This window comes from Lycium ferocissimum, chromosome 10, assembly GCF_029784015.1.
Source record: "Lycium ferocissimum isolate CSIRO_LF1 chromosome 10, AGI_CSIRO_Lferr_CH_V1, whole genome shotgun sequence".
NCBI lineage: Eukaryota > Viridiplantae > Streptophyta > Magnoliopsida > Solanales > Solanaceae > Lycium > Lycium ferocissimum.
Genome location: NC_081351.1, coordinates 14359096 through 14373782, shown reverse-complemented (window position 1 = coordinate 14373782; position 14687 = coordinate 14359096).

The following is a 14687-nucleotide window of genomic DNA, read 5'->3' as shown; positions in this document are numbered from 1 at the left end:
GTCACGTGGTATACTTGTAACTAGAGATAAAGCACGTGGTTTACAAAAGATTTCAATAATTAGAAGGTAAATTTCCTCACATCAGACTCTACATCAAAGGTATCTCATATGATGGAACATGGCATTTATATAGAGGATTAGGCAAGCATTGACCACTACAAAGGATCTCCAACTCAACACATTTTATTTTCTCTTTCCTTCAAATTATTTAGAAAAATCGTTGCAATTGTTCTTACTTGAGCAAACTTGAGCGTGGAATGAATAGATTCAGTGGTGGAGTCAAGAATTTTATTTAGAAGTGTCAAAATATAAAAAAAGTAGACACACGTGAAAAATAAGGAGAGTCAACATATAATATATATATATATACATAAACTAAAATTTTTATCTAGATAAACAGTGTAATTTTTCGACAAAGAAATATCAATTGACACCGTTAGCATAAGGTGGCTCCACCACTGAATAGATCATCCTTCTATCAAAGATGAAATAATCCCATTCGTATGGCAGTAGCCTTGTTTTGGAGTTCAAATTTACCCCCTCTCATCCTGTCAACTCTTGTAAAGTTAAGATCCAATTATTGGGTTGAACCATCCAGAACTGTGATGAAATGGTTGAATATTTTTTTATTATTAATCAGATTTCTTAGGTTTGAGTTTCACTGTAATAAAAAAAAAAAAAAAATCTAGTAGGGAACACTTTCTCCTTAAATGTGTTATATGCGGCACGAACTGAATTTTAATTAACCTGGTCAATGAATTGCAAATACCAAATTACTATACCCAAAAAAAAAAAAAAAAAAACTATAATTGGGACCAAATTGTGGTCCAAGAACTCATGGTAATAAGATCGTATAATTTCTGAAAGAATTCTTACACACTAGGTCCCCTACTCCAACTTATTAAAATATATTGATAATTTAAAAATTATTTCACTATCAAATATCAGTGTGTAATTAAATCCCGGCAATATCTGTTCTGCTATCAGAGAGGTGAAGCAAAATTAAGAAGGAAATTAATTAATCTGTTGGTCACTAACAATCACAATCGCACCAAATGATGACTCAAAAGTCTCAAACAATAACTTTTGCAATAATTTCACCTTTTTTCTTGGTGCAATTTTGTACCCCCTACAAACTCGTCTCAATTGTCCTTGTTCCTCTTTCGGATGCAAAAGATATATTTGTGCTTTGGGTCGGCGCTACACTTATATTTACGGATTCAATAAAATTTAATAATTTAAACGCAAATATTGTAATTGTATTAAAATTCACTTAATATGTATGTATTATTTTTTTAGAACTCAATAAATTGCCTTCCCTAGATTACAATAATCAGTGAAGTAAATTGGATTCCCACTATATTTCCTTGAGTCCTTTGCCAGCTGAGATTTTGAATGTTGCCAACCAAGAATAACAATGAAATCATGCATTTAAAAGTTTGCACAACTCATGACACGCAATGAGCAGCTGAAATTAAACCAGGCTAGAAAGGGATCGTTCAAATTCAAAAAAGACAAGTAAAATTATTACACATGGAATCTAATTGACAAACTACATCAAAGTATGACGGCTGAGCACTGACTATAGTGGTCGACGTCCTCAATGCCCTCACTTGACACTCGGGTTGATAGGGGATGTGTTGCCTCAGAAGTGCCAGCAGTGTCATCCCGTGTTTGATCACGTGTAAACCAGGTATATAGGAGATAGCTAATGATTAAAAAAGATAACTACAGTGCCTGCTTGAGAGTAAAGCTGATAGAGCAAAGTCGTGGGGCCCCATTTTTCACAAATGAGTATTTTAAAGTAATTTTTTAATTCAAATATTAAAGAAAACTTTAAAATAAATTTGAACAATTTGAAGCATATGAGAAATTATGACTAGTGTTATCTAGAAACCGGTTGGTACAAATAACGATGTGTACATTTTCATACACGAAATCGTCTTAAATGTTCCAATTCCTAAATTTATTTTATGGGATGCGTAATAATGTCATGTTATTTTATAGAATATCTTGAGGGCAAAAAATTTGACTTTAGACCATCAATTTTATTAAATCACCCTTGCCTAGAATTCAAAATTCATAAACTCAACTATTTTTTAATTACTTTTTCTCCATCACAACTTAAAAACTATTATAATTTGTTGTATGAATGTCCCAGTGTCCCTTGCTCTAACATAAATAATATTGTCTGTGTGTACACATATATATTGACATACGAATGTGTGTCGGCATCAGGTTATACAACCATCGTAGATAAGATAGATCGTTTGTTATTTGGCCAAAATGAAAACGAATCCTAGTGTTATTAGTATATGCTGTTTTCTTCATTAATATGTAACCCGCTACACCTACTCATTAGATGAATCTTTGATATTACTTCCTCTTCATTTCCTTTTTAATTTCACGATCACTAATCAATCATTAAGTGAAAGTTGATGAACATTAATCAAACTTACTTAAAAACCACATTCACATTTAACTAAAAGTTTACGTTTTGGACCCCGAAATAAAAATTGGAAGGAAATGCTTTACTCCATCATGTAGTATTTCCGGCATGAACTTGAATTAATTAAGCAAGTAAATTTCGAATATCAAAAGATTAAATTCAAAAAATAATAGAAAAATTAGATCCAATGAATGAATTAAAGTACTAGTCAATACGATGGTGTACTTGTGCTCTAGTATCTGTGAAAGGCAAATCAACAAATCTTCCAACAAAAGTACCAGACCATGTTAGCAAATTAAAAAGATGGGTCCAGCCCTAGGACTAGGATGAACCCATATGAAAAATAGCCAACTCAAAAACCTAGTTCCCAGCTAGATAGTGTGTGTCATTTAGTGAAAGAGCCATGTGCGCATTTAGAGCCAACTCCACCACAATCCCAGTCTGACATAGTATCAATCACTGGCCATAACTAAACAGGTCGCATGTATTAAATTTTATATAAATAATACAATAGTTGGTAATTGGTTAGGAGGTAAGTTGTTTATGTACTATAAAATTAATACGATATTTGATTTGTAATTTAGAAATCCGCATAATTAATATATGTATAAGTTATGAGGTAATATATCTATTATTTTATGTAGGATAGTAGGTGGAATAACTAAATCCTGCATAGTTAATCTTGCATACTAATATATAGATTCGCACATAACCAATTCATATATTACTAATACCTGTACAACTCTAACCAGCTACCAAACGACCGGGTTGTAGTGGATAGATAGAAGCTATTTTTATCCATCCTTAATCAGAGGTCTTGAATTAGAGTCTTGAGTATGAAAAAGTTCATGTTAGAACTGCTTTCCCCCTAAAATGGGCCTTACGCGGCATAAATTTAAATTCATTTTTTTTTGGACGAAAATGCTTTCAATGGCGTTTTGCCCCTCAAATTACTGGTCATTAATTTTTGCCCTTCGCTTAAAAAATGATCGAAAATATCCCGAAGTTTTGGGTTCGAGCCCCCGCTCAGTCAAAAAAAAAATAATTTCGCAAGGTAAGGCTTTACTAAAAGTCTGCCTTATAAGCCATAATTTGCCTTACGGGAAAAAAAAAATAAAAAAAAAAGTTGCCTGAATAAGTCTAATTTTGTTACGAAATTCTACCTTGCGAAATTATTTTTTTGACTGAGTCGAGGTTATTATAGTAACGCCGAGGTATTTTAGGCGAAGTGTGAAAATTAAAGACCAGCCCTGAATAAGGACAATCATGCAAGTTTCCCATTTAAATCAGTTGAGGTCTCGATATGAATACTAAACATGGAATGAAAAATAAAATAAAAACAACCATCATTAACCGCCGGTCCACAATCCACGAGGTGGCAGACTGGCAGTTCGGCTGCTTAAGAAGCAAACAGTTGGCTGTGAGGTCTAAACCGGTCTAGTTGAGTGTAATTTTTGTAGCTTTTTAGGCTAATATGCACAAATTATACATTGCTTACCGCTCATAAAAAATAATTGCATATTCAGCCGCTCGCAAAAAGTAATTACAATCTCTAACTAAATATATAAACATTATACACTATGTATAAAATATGTATATATGTGTGCGTGTGTGTACATTTAATATGCAAAAATGAATAGTTATCGATATTGGTGGTGAATATATAGCATTAAAATCCCTAAAAAAGTCGACAAATGCATATAATTCATAATTTTAAAAACAATAACATACTCAGGAAAATATATTAAATATCTAAGCATATAGCATATGTACATATGATATTTTAACTCACAAAATTCTGCATACAGAAAAATGTATTCACTAATTATAATCATAGCTAAGTGTTTAAAGAGAAAATAAGAAAGATTGTGAAGCACGTGGAACCGACATCACCAAGGCATAAAGTGTGTCAAAATAGTTTTGAAACGAACAAAGTGGAAATTCAACTTTTGCTTACTTTATTTTTAGTAGCCTAGTTAGTGGTCTGCCATTAGCCTTATTATTATGTTAATCATAATTGGTTTGTACTTTTCTCCTCTAAATGAAAATGCTAAAGCAAGTCATCCATCGTGCATTTTTTATTTCTTTGTGACTGGTCAGTCTATAAATAGATCAAAAAGATAAATAAAAGAGGAAAAGAGTTTAGAGGATACAATTTGTAATCATTAAACTAATGGTCCCCATATTTGTTTTATTAGAGACCTAATTCTTTTGGAGTACATTTAAATTGAGGTGGCGTTTTTGTGTTCAATCAAGTGAGTGTGCAATTTCTAGTTGAGCAAAGAGTCTTTATCGCAATTATTCATGAAAATATTTATCCATACTTAGTATTTACCTCGAGTTATATAATTTAAATATAAAACAGGATACATATCACTTAATTATAGTTAATTGGTAAAAAGTTATATGTGAAATACCATTTATTTGATGTTAAAATCATATGTAGATAAATGTTTTGCACTATTTATATAAGTAAACTTGAGTACTAGCTGATTTTAATTTGTCGGTAAACAACCTACATTCCCATGATTAGATCATATCAGCTTCTTTACTCTTACACTCCAATAACTTAATTGTCAAATTAAATAGGAGCAATAAATTTGGAAAACATATTTATAACTTTATGCCTTTCCTTGTCTTGCATAACGTGTCTATTAATTATTGCATGAAATAAGTTTTGTTTAAGGTAATACCTGAACTCTGTAGCGGAAATGCATTGTAACTGATTAAATGTATAAAGTCTAAAGCATGGTGGTGTGTTTTGTACCAGGAAAATATTTTCAACAGAAAATGTTCTTCCGAAAGATAAGTATTTTCCTACTAGTTTTTTTGATATTTCTTGTATTTGATAAATAAACAGAAAATATTATCTGAAAAGTATTTATATATAATTTAGGCAAATACTATAAGAATGGGGGTAGGGGTGTAAGGCAGTGGCGGAGCCACAACTTTTACTAAGAGGGGGTTAAAAATATAAAGAAGTAAACACACCAAGAGTCCAATGAGATTTCACATCTATTATATATATAAATAATTTTAACCTTATATAATGTGTAATTATTCACCAAAGGGGGTTCATCCCTAGCCCCTTACTGATGTCCGCCCCTAGTGTAGGGGTGGTGAAAGTAGAAGATATGGGAGTAGGGGTGGTATCAGGTATGTTGGAGAATGGAGAACAACGAAATGTCATTTATGAAATTTGTTTTCCCCTATTTTCACTATAAAGGTCATTTTTCTCATTTTTAATGAACTCATTTTTTTAAAACAAAAATATTTTTCAAAAATTTTGAGCAACCAAACATGAGAAAATAAAACAAAGTGTTCCTCCATACCAAACAAACCAGAGGCTTTAAAAAGCATATTACATTAATCAACAAAAATAAACTTTATCTTCATAGATAAAATAAATTAAATTGTTATTTATTTCAGGAAATATTTATAGAAATTGACAACACACCTAACCTTCTTTTGCTTCTGTGTTTTCCTGTTGTCCATTAGAATCATATTCCTTTGTCCTATAGCATGTTCAATAATTTTCTAATAATTATCAGACAACACCCTATCAAGAAGTATCAGGGATATTCTCAGGTTTTTTCCTGCTCCATCTTTTTCCATCTCCTCCCATTTCTTCAAGTTGTTTGGTCCATGATTATTATACTATGAAATATACATGAACCGTTATGTAAAAAATTTGTAATCTAGAAGTATTTATTTTAAATAATTTTATTCATGCGTTACTAATATACATATTTTATTCATGTTATATTTAGTATTGCCTTCGTCACAATTTAAGTGTCTTAATTTGACGACTGAGTACGAAGTTTAAAAAATAAATGAAGACTTTTGAATCTTGTGGTCTTAAATTAAAGATGTGTAGTCTTTTAAATTTTATGATCTAAACTTATCATGTAGAATATTGGAATTGAAAAATTTATTAAATGTAAAAAGAGACAATATTTTTGAGACATACCAAAAAAGAAAGTAAGACATTTAAATTGAGACGGAAGCAGTAATAAAATAATATATAAATATTCTCATAAGTTATATATATTGAAATTAGTACATATAAGTTTGGTTTGCGGTACTTATCTGGAGTTTTATACCGAAAACCAACACTATACTAGTTAAACAAAGATTATTAAATTATGCAGGATGTTATATTGGAAATCAAACCTGTGTTATCGTATAAAAAGATTTAAAAAACTTTCTTACTTTAAATCAGACGACCCCCTAAGGCCCTACCCATTGTTTAACAATTAGAGTGTTTTCTCTTTCACCAGAACTTGTTATCTTTTTGAGAGATAAGGTATTTTATTAAACTAATAAAGTGATTAGAGATCCACTTACAAAAAAAGCTACGAAATCGATTAACATCTTTACATGAAATTCACATTCTCTTGAAAACCTCTTGTTAAAAACAGCTGACAACATATATCAATAACTCTTTAAATTTGTTAAACACACAATTTTATAAAAGTCTCTGCGCATAAGCTCTCATTACGTAAATAAGTTAATCATTTAAAATAAGTCACCTCTTTTAATTATAAACATTAACTCAAATAAGATGTAAAACCACATGTACGTTCCAATTAAAGTAAGAGAAACATTTTATGTGATTAACTTATCTACGTAATAGATGTTTGTAAACATGCACAAATTTTTTTTCCAAAATATGACTTGAAAATGTCTAATATGAACACTTATCATGTATTCGGGTGCTTAATTAGGGGCGGAACCAGAGGGATGCAAGGAAGATCATTGAACTCCCTTGGTAGAAAAATTATGCTATATAGATAGGGTAAACATGATTGTTTTTGCATATATATAAGTTGTTGAATTTTCTTGGCATAAGTGTCTTTTTTTTCTTCTGAATCTCTTTACTCCGACGTCACTGACTCAATTAGAACACTTATAATTCGAGTATCTAAATTACAATTCACTGATAAGTTTAAGATATTGTCCATGTATCCGGCCAAACAAATCTGTTACCTATACCCATGTGAGAAAAAAATAAAATTATACCGACTTATCAAAAAAGATGTGGTGCGGCGGATGAGCTGCTCCTCCCTTAATCAGAGGTCTCGGGTTCGAGTCTAGGTATGGAAATTTTTTTGGTAGGTAGCTCTTCCTTCCGAATGAGATTTTACGCGGCGTGAACATGAATATAATCGTACTCTAATGGAGATCCGAACACCGAGTGGAAATCAAAAAATAATAATTATACTGACTAGAAATTAAACCTACCCCTACCAGAGTAATATAAACGGCAAAAGACATCAAAACCCCCCCGAACTATACCCGAAAAGTCGATATCACACCTAAACTATACTAACGACCTATTACACACCTTAACTTAGTAAAGCCGAATTAAACTACCCCTAAATTGACCAAAACTCCCAATCGTTGAATGTCGTGGGCAACACTCGCCCTGGGATTAAGCCACGTATTAAATGAACTAATTTATTTTATAATCACGTCATAATAATATATTTAAAATAATTAAGCCATTTTAATACCCAAACCCATTTTTAACCCCCCATACCCATTTTAACACCCCAAACCCGTTTCATCACTCCCCTAACCCACCCAAACCCACACACATCGACGCCCAAAATGTAGAAAATCAAACGACAAGACAAACAACAAATCGTTCAATATTCGTCCTAAATCATTTATTTTTATACTACTCAATATTGTCGGATTTAAATACAGCTTTTTAGTTTTTCTTCATCGTAAACCTTTAATCGAAGTGTTGGTGATTGTCCCGAACTGGACGATTCCAAGTTGGGTTTTTTGTTGACGTTTGGAGGGCAAAAATCGGCCGTGCTACTAAAAGGTTAGTCCATTGTCTCATTTTGTTTCCGTATTGTGCGATTAGAACTAGTGGTTTTTTTTTGCGTCTTTAATTTTTTACAAATTTAAGTGTAAATGACCGGGTAAATGCTTGAAAATGTAAATGTCAATTTGGTTGTCAGTGTATTTCATTGACTATGAAATTGAAGTATTTATCGTTTTCGTGTGGAAATATGTCTTATGAATCGATTACTTTGCGATTTTACCATGGTGGTAATTTAACGACCAAAAAAAACCCTACGTTGGTGGACAAGTAACCGAATTTACACGTACGGATTTAGATAGATTTTGTTACTTTGAATTGCTTGATTATTGTGAAAGAATTAGGGTATGATTGCTCGATAAATGCACCATTTATGTTAAATTTGTCGATAGTGTGGTATTGGTAGAAATCAAATCGATAGGGATACAACCCGAGCCGTCGCACGTGTTTGGGGGATGGGGATATTTTGGAGGCTTTTGTGTGTCACACGGTTGAAGAGTTCTCAGCTTTCGGTCCCACCCTTATTAGAATACGTAACCCATGGAGGAGGAAAGCGATGTTTCTTTTGATAAAGTGGACCGGTCAAGACTTCGGGGGGTAGTGGTGTTCCGTCTTTTGATGCATTTGATGTCGATTTAGAGCCATTCAATAAACCTCCTTTTGAACCAACTCAAAATACGCCCCTCTCCAACCTAACTCTCCAAGTTCTCGTCCTCTTGTACTCCTCCAACTTTTGACAATACCGAATCAAACCTTGCTTCTAATACTACCGTCGTCGCATCAAACTCGCCCCTAATACTACTACCGAACCAAATCCTCGCCCTAATACTATCGCCGTCGCATCAAATCCTACCCCTACTTTTTCCGAAACCGGTAGTGATTTAGATTCATACCTAGACGGATTGTTTGACAAGGAGAAGTACATACAGAGAGGATGTAGATGAGGAGCTAAGGGGTTTTATGGATAAGAGAGAGTCGGAAAAAGAAAAGAAGGAAGAGGGTGAAAGAGCTCCCCGTTCTCAATACGTTAAGTTAGGGTTCAGACCAAAAGTGGCCGACGTGGGTAATGATGAATCCGGGCGTGCTAATGAGACACCACGCGAAGGTAAGTTAGCTTTCCTCGCGACGAGCCTTATTACCCCTCGACGAAGCCGCCGCTGAGACCGATCCGTACGACACATATCCGGGATGACGATGGGGTAGCGCTGAACAAAGAGTAAAAGCAAAAAGAAGGAAGTTGACAAGCAAGTAGTTGTGTTTGATAAAACCTCCAAGAAAATAAGCGTCGGGAAACAGCCCAATTTGAAAGTGTTAATGAATTTAGAAGCAAGCACAAGTATGTACAATCTACGAGCAAATGTCGCTAATAAAAATGTATTAACGAACCTACGAGGTAAGGGTTAGGTGTGTGTAGGGTTGTCCTTGGCTTTTATTTGCTAGTCTTGACTCTAGGACTAACAACTTTGGTGAAAGACACTATAATCCAATTCACATGTGTGACCCTACCAATAGGAACAAGCTTTGCAATACCAAATTCTTATCTAAGTCACTATAATGAGAGAATAAAAGAACAACCAAACATTAGGATTTTTGAGTCATAGCAGCTAGGTCATTAAGAAAGAGTCGGGATCTTTATGTCAGTAGAATCCGTGTGTAGAAAAGCAAGAAACAAGGTTTTAGCCGAGTTGAGGGGCGACATGTTTTCGAGTTTGGGAGGATTTTAGATTATGTGGACGAGTTGTTAAGATCAAATCCTGTGTAGTACATGTAGTTAGGCTTAGCGACGAGACATTCAAGGTGGAAAAAAATGTTTAGAGGATTCTACATATGTTTTGACGCAAAGAAGTCATACTTACAAGTTGTTGGAAGGCATTGGTTTGGATGGTTGCTTTTAAAGGAATCTCAAAAGTCAATTACTTGTTGTCGTTTGTGTAAAGATGGAAACAATCGACGACGCCATTTCCGGCGTATGTCGAGGTTGAGAACAAGCACACCGACTTCGTTTATCGAAATTTTAAAGAAGATCTTTCACCGAGATGGGACGGTACATGGTCGTTATAATGATGTATGGTAAGATTTAAGTGTTGAATTCACTCCATTTCATAACTCTTTACCATAATGTTCTTTACTTTACTAATCGCCTATTTTTTATTCCTCGCTGGTCTTAAGTGCCATAACGTAGCATTTTGCCAATGTTGAACATAGAATGTGTGCTAGGCATGTTTTAGCCAATTGGTCCCAAAAATACAGAGGCCTCGAGAGGAAGAATTGTTGGAGGTGTGCAAAGTCAACTTTGAGTCTCAAATTTAACGAGAACTTAGACTGCATGAAAACTCGTTGGGAGAAGAATGCCTTGATAAGTTGACGTACTAACCCCGAAAGCGTGGAGCAAGGTTTACATGAAATATACCACAAAGTGTGACATTATGTACAACAACACGGTTGAATGTTTCAACTTGGATATCACGCAAGGCACAAGATCGTAATAACTATGCTTGAAGAAATAAGAGTCAAAATGATGAAGAGAATAGACGTATTTATGAGGGAGTTTTGTGACAAACTGGATTCATGACTTTTCTCCAACGGCATCGAAAGTTCGACGAGCATGCCGCAAGGTCTACGAAAATGCAAGTCGTGAATGGAATTACGATACGGTGATACGAGGTTGTTGAAGGTCATTTTAGACATATTGTGGATCCGCCAGACAAACTTGTTCTTGTAGAGTACGGATGTCGAAAGGCATCCCATGTCCTCACGCAATCGTCGCTCTTCACCACAAGAGGTCGAACCCAACGGATTACATTTCTCGGTGGTATTCTGTAGATACCTATACGAAGACATATAGCTACTTTATTCAACCGATTCTCTAAACTTGAAGATGTGGCCACCATCCACAAATCCCATCGTTATACCACCGAAGCTGAGTAAGATGCCGTGTGCCTAAGGCATTGGGGGGAGGAAAGAGGGCAAGCGAATCCAAAAACGAGGAAGAAGAGGCTCCCAAAAGGGTTGAAATGACATGCGTAGTTGTCATACCCTGTGTCATAATAAAAGTGAAAATGTCTTAGCAGATCCCGAGAATCGGGCCGGCCCAAGTGCAATCGCAAGTGCCGACCAAGTGCAACCGCAAGTGCCGGCCTGCCCGCCCTGCCGCCGGCCCAAGCGCAACCGGCAGTTAAGCCGGCCAAGCGCAACCGCAAGCTGTCTTACCAAGTTCCGCCGTAAAGTCATTGCCCAAGCGCAACCGTGCAAAGGCTTCGTCGGCCCAAGTTTAAGTTCCGGCCCAAGAAAGCGCACTACCCAACCTGTATAAGGGTAGGCCAGCGTGATCAACCGAAAAAGGTAAATAATTTTCACATTCTTTCACGTACGCTCCGTTGTCGAACCAATGACGGTTAATATTTTGGTATAATTTTGTGTAGTGTTGCTACTAAAAGGCCAAATACGGTCGGTAACTCGTGAGTGTTGCACACACAAAGTGGAGCAACCGTCATCAATGTAAGATCGTTCTATGTTTAACAATTAAATAACATTTTCTTCGAAATTAAGTACCACTAACAAGTAGTTCTATTCATTCTTTGAAAGCAAAACCGGATTGCCTAGCGAAAGGGTTCGAAGCATCAAACGCAGCGCACCAGCCATCAGAACCGGGAAGACAAAGCAAGCGGTGGTGTGAAATGGCAAGGAAGACAAACTATGACACTCGAAAGTGGCCTTTCAATACAAGGAACAAAAAGCGCAGTCAAAGCAGACTAAAGTCAGACAATGCAGTCAAGGCAAAGACCACGGCGCCTTGAATTTGACCATTCTATCTCTCATCGACATTTTTGGCATTTGGATTACTTTTGTGAATTTGTTTATGTAGTTTTTTAAATACTTTGTTTAGGTACCGTGTATCGCATTTGTTTGGTTGGGAGTTACTGCAAAATACATCAAATCTATATATTTTGGGTACGAGTTTAAGTTGTGATTTGATGTATTTTGCCTTAACTATATGTAGTGTTTTGGTAGATATGATGCGCATTTAAGTTTGTTTTGGGTGTGTTGGATCGCACTTGAATTGGTGAATTAGCGGGTACCGTGATCGTACTTTAACGTTAGTTCTTGTCATGTAAAGTCACTCTCTTTTGATAATGGGTATGCCGTGGGATCGCATTTAACGTTAGTTCTTTAGCCTTAATTGTTGGATTTTGTTAGCCTTAATTGTTGGATTTTTGTTATTTTTTGCACGGATTGCCATCGTTTGGGGGCGGTCTTTAAATTTTGCCCTCAAATTTGTGGTCTTTAAATTTTACCCTTCATGCCCGGATCCCCGCATCCGACAATCTTTAAAAAAAAGTTAAGTTATGGGATCGGCATAACTAAAAGCCCTCGATTTCAAAGTACGCCCTCGGCGTACTTTTAGTTAAACATAACTAAAGTCTCACGGAGGGGCATACAAAATTTAAATTTGCCTTATAAGGCAAACTTTTTTTTTTTGTTGAAAGTCTATTTTATTCCATCCAAAAAACTTTTACAAGACAAAGTTAAAGCCATACCAACAACTGTAACGGCTCCTTTTGTGATGGAGCATTCAAAAGAAGGTTGGGAAAATGTTTCTTGGTCCTGCCCCTCAAGACAAAATCTGCCCCTCCAGAGACTTTAGTTAAACATAACTAAAAGTACTCGGGGCATACAAAATTTAAATTTTGCCTTATAAGGCAAACTTTTTTTTTTTTTGTTGAAAGTCTATTTTATTCCATCCAAAAAACTTTTACAAAAGACAAAGTTAAAGCCATAAACAACAATGTTTGTACCACGATCCTTTTTGTGATGGAGATTCAAAATAAAGATGGGAAAATGTTTCTTGGGTACCGCCTACGTAAGACGCAATCAGTGGCACTTGAATGCCAAATTTCTAAAGTCTATCAACAATTGCTAACTACTTTGTATTGCGTGCAAAGTGTGAATTTGTATCCGGGATGGACATTTGGTTGCAGATAATACTTTTCCATGTAACTTTGGTTTATATGCTTGAAAAATACATATATATGCTTCAAGGCAAAGTTTGCCCATAAGGCATAAGTATGCCCCCATCTAAGATAAGTTTGGTAAATCCTTAACAAGTTTATGCGACGGGGGCATACTTTTAAAGAACAAGTTTTTTATGCCGGATCGCATAAACTCGTGAAGGAATTATCACGTATACCGGAACGCGCAATGATCTGATGCGCGTAAGGCATAAGTATCTTGGTCCGCATAACTTTGGTATTTCTTCACAGTTGTATCCGGTCACAGATAAATAAATTTAAACTTGCCTTGCGAATTTTTTTTAAAATTTTGATCGCGCGCTGGTTCGGGCACCGATTTTGTTCGATTTTTGGTCAAGTCTTGGTACACTTTTTAAAGTCATTGTACTGCTTTCGAATTCAAGATTTTGACCATTTCTTTGGCTTCTTTAAGTGAGGTGGTTGGTGGTTAATGCTTCACCCAAATCGCCTTCTTATTAAATCATACTTCTTCCACTAATTCTCATTACAACCCCTCAAACCAAAAATGACTCATCATCCTAACAACATTTGAGAAGAAGTTAACAAAATCATACGTGGACAAGGATGACTTCATATTTCCTTTCCATACTTTCGAATTTCTTCCAAACCATGACCGTGAAGCGGTTGTTCTTCACAATGCTCACCCCTACTATACGATATAAAGTGGGTGCATCTGACGTCTTTGCCAGGATGGAAGGCGTTTGTTGATGACAACAGAGCGCAAAGAGGAAATGTTTTGGAATTTCAAGCTTGCGAGGTCACGGCGTAGCATATCTTCGTTAATAAGAAGGCTGGAGATCGTAATCATAGAATGGTCTCTTTATTTATTTTCATGTTTTATGCCTTCGATTAATGAAAGTTCTTTCAATGTTAAATGAAATGTTGTCACCGTTATATGCCTTATACTTACTAATTTAGATGATTGCACAAGACTAAGAATTGCACAACAACAACATTACGTAAAAAAATGACATTGCCATTTCATTTCACAAAATTCCAACACTAACAAGTTGTTTACAACACTAACAAGTGCAATGCCGCTAACGACATGCCAAACTACAACAAGAGCTTAGGGCAACTTCATTGAAACACCTCTAAAAAAAAAAAAAGTTTTGAAATAGAAAACTTACTACTACAATACAAATACACAATAATGAAATCAAAAGAACTTTCTCCCTTTTCTTGGACTTAGCCAACTTACTCTTCCACTTCTTCTCTTTTTCCTTCATCTTCTTAATGTCTTCTCCAAAATTTTTACCAGTTGAATTTCTACGTTGTTCATATCAATTTTGCTTTCACGGAGTTTGTTGACATAGAAGGCTTGTAATCATCTTTTCCAAAAGACTCCGGTGATCTTCAAGTTCGCGATTCT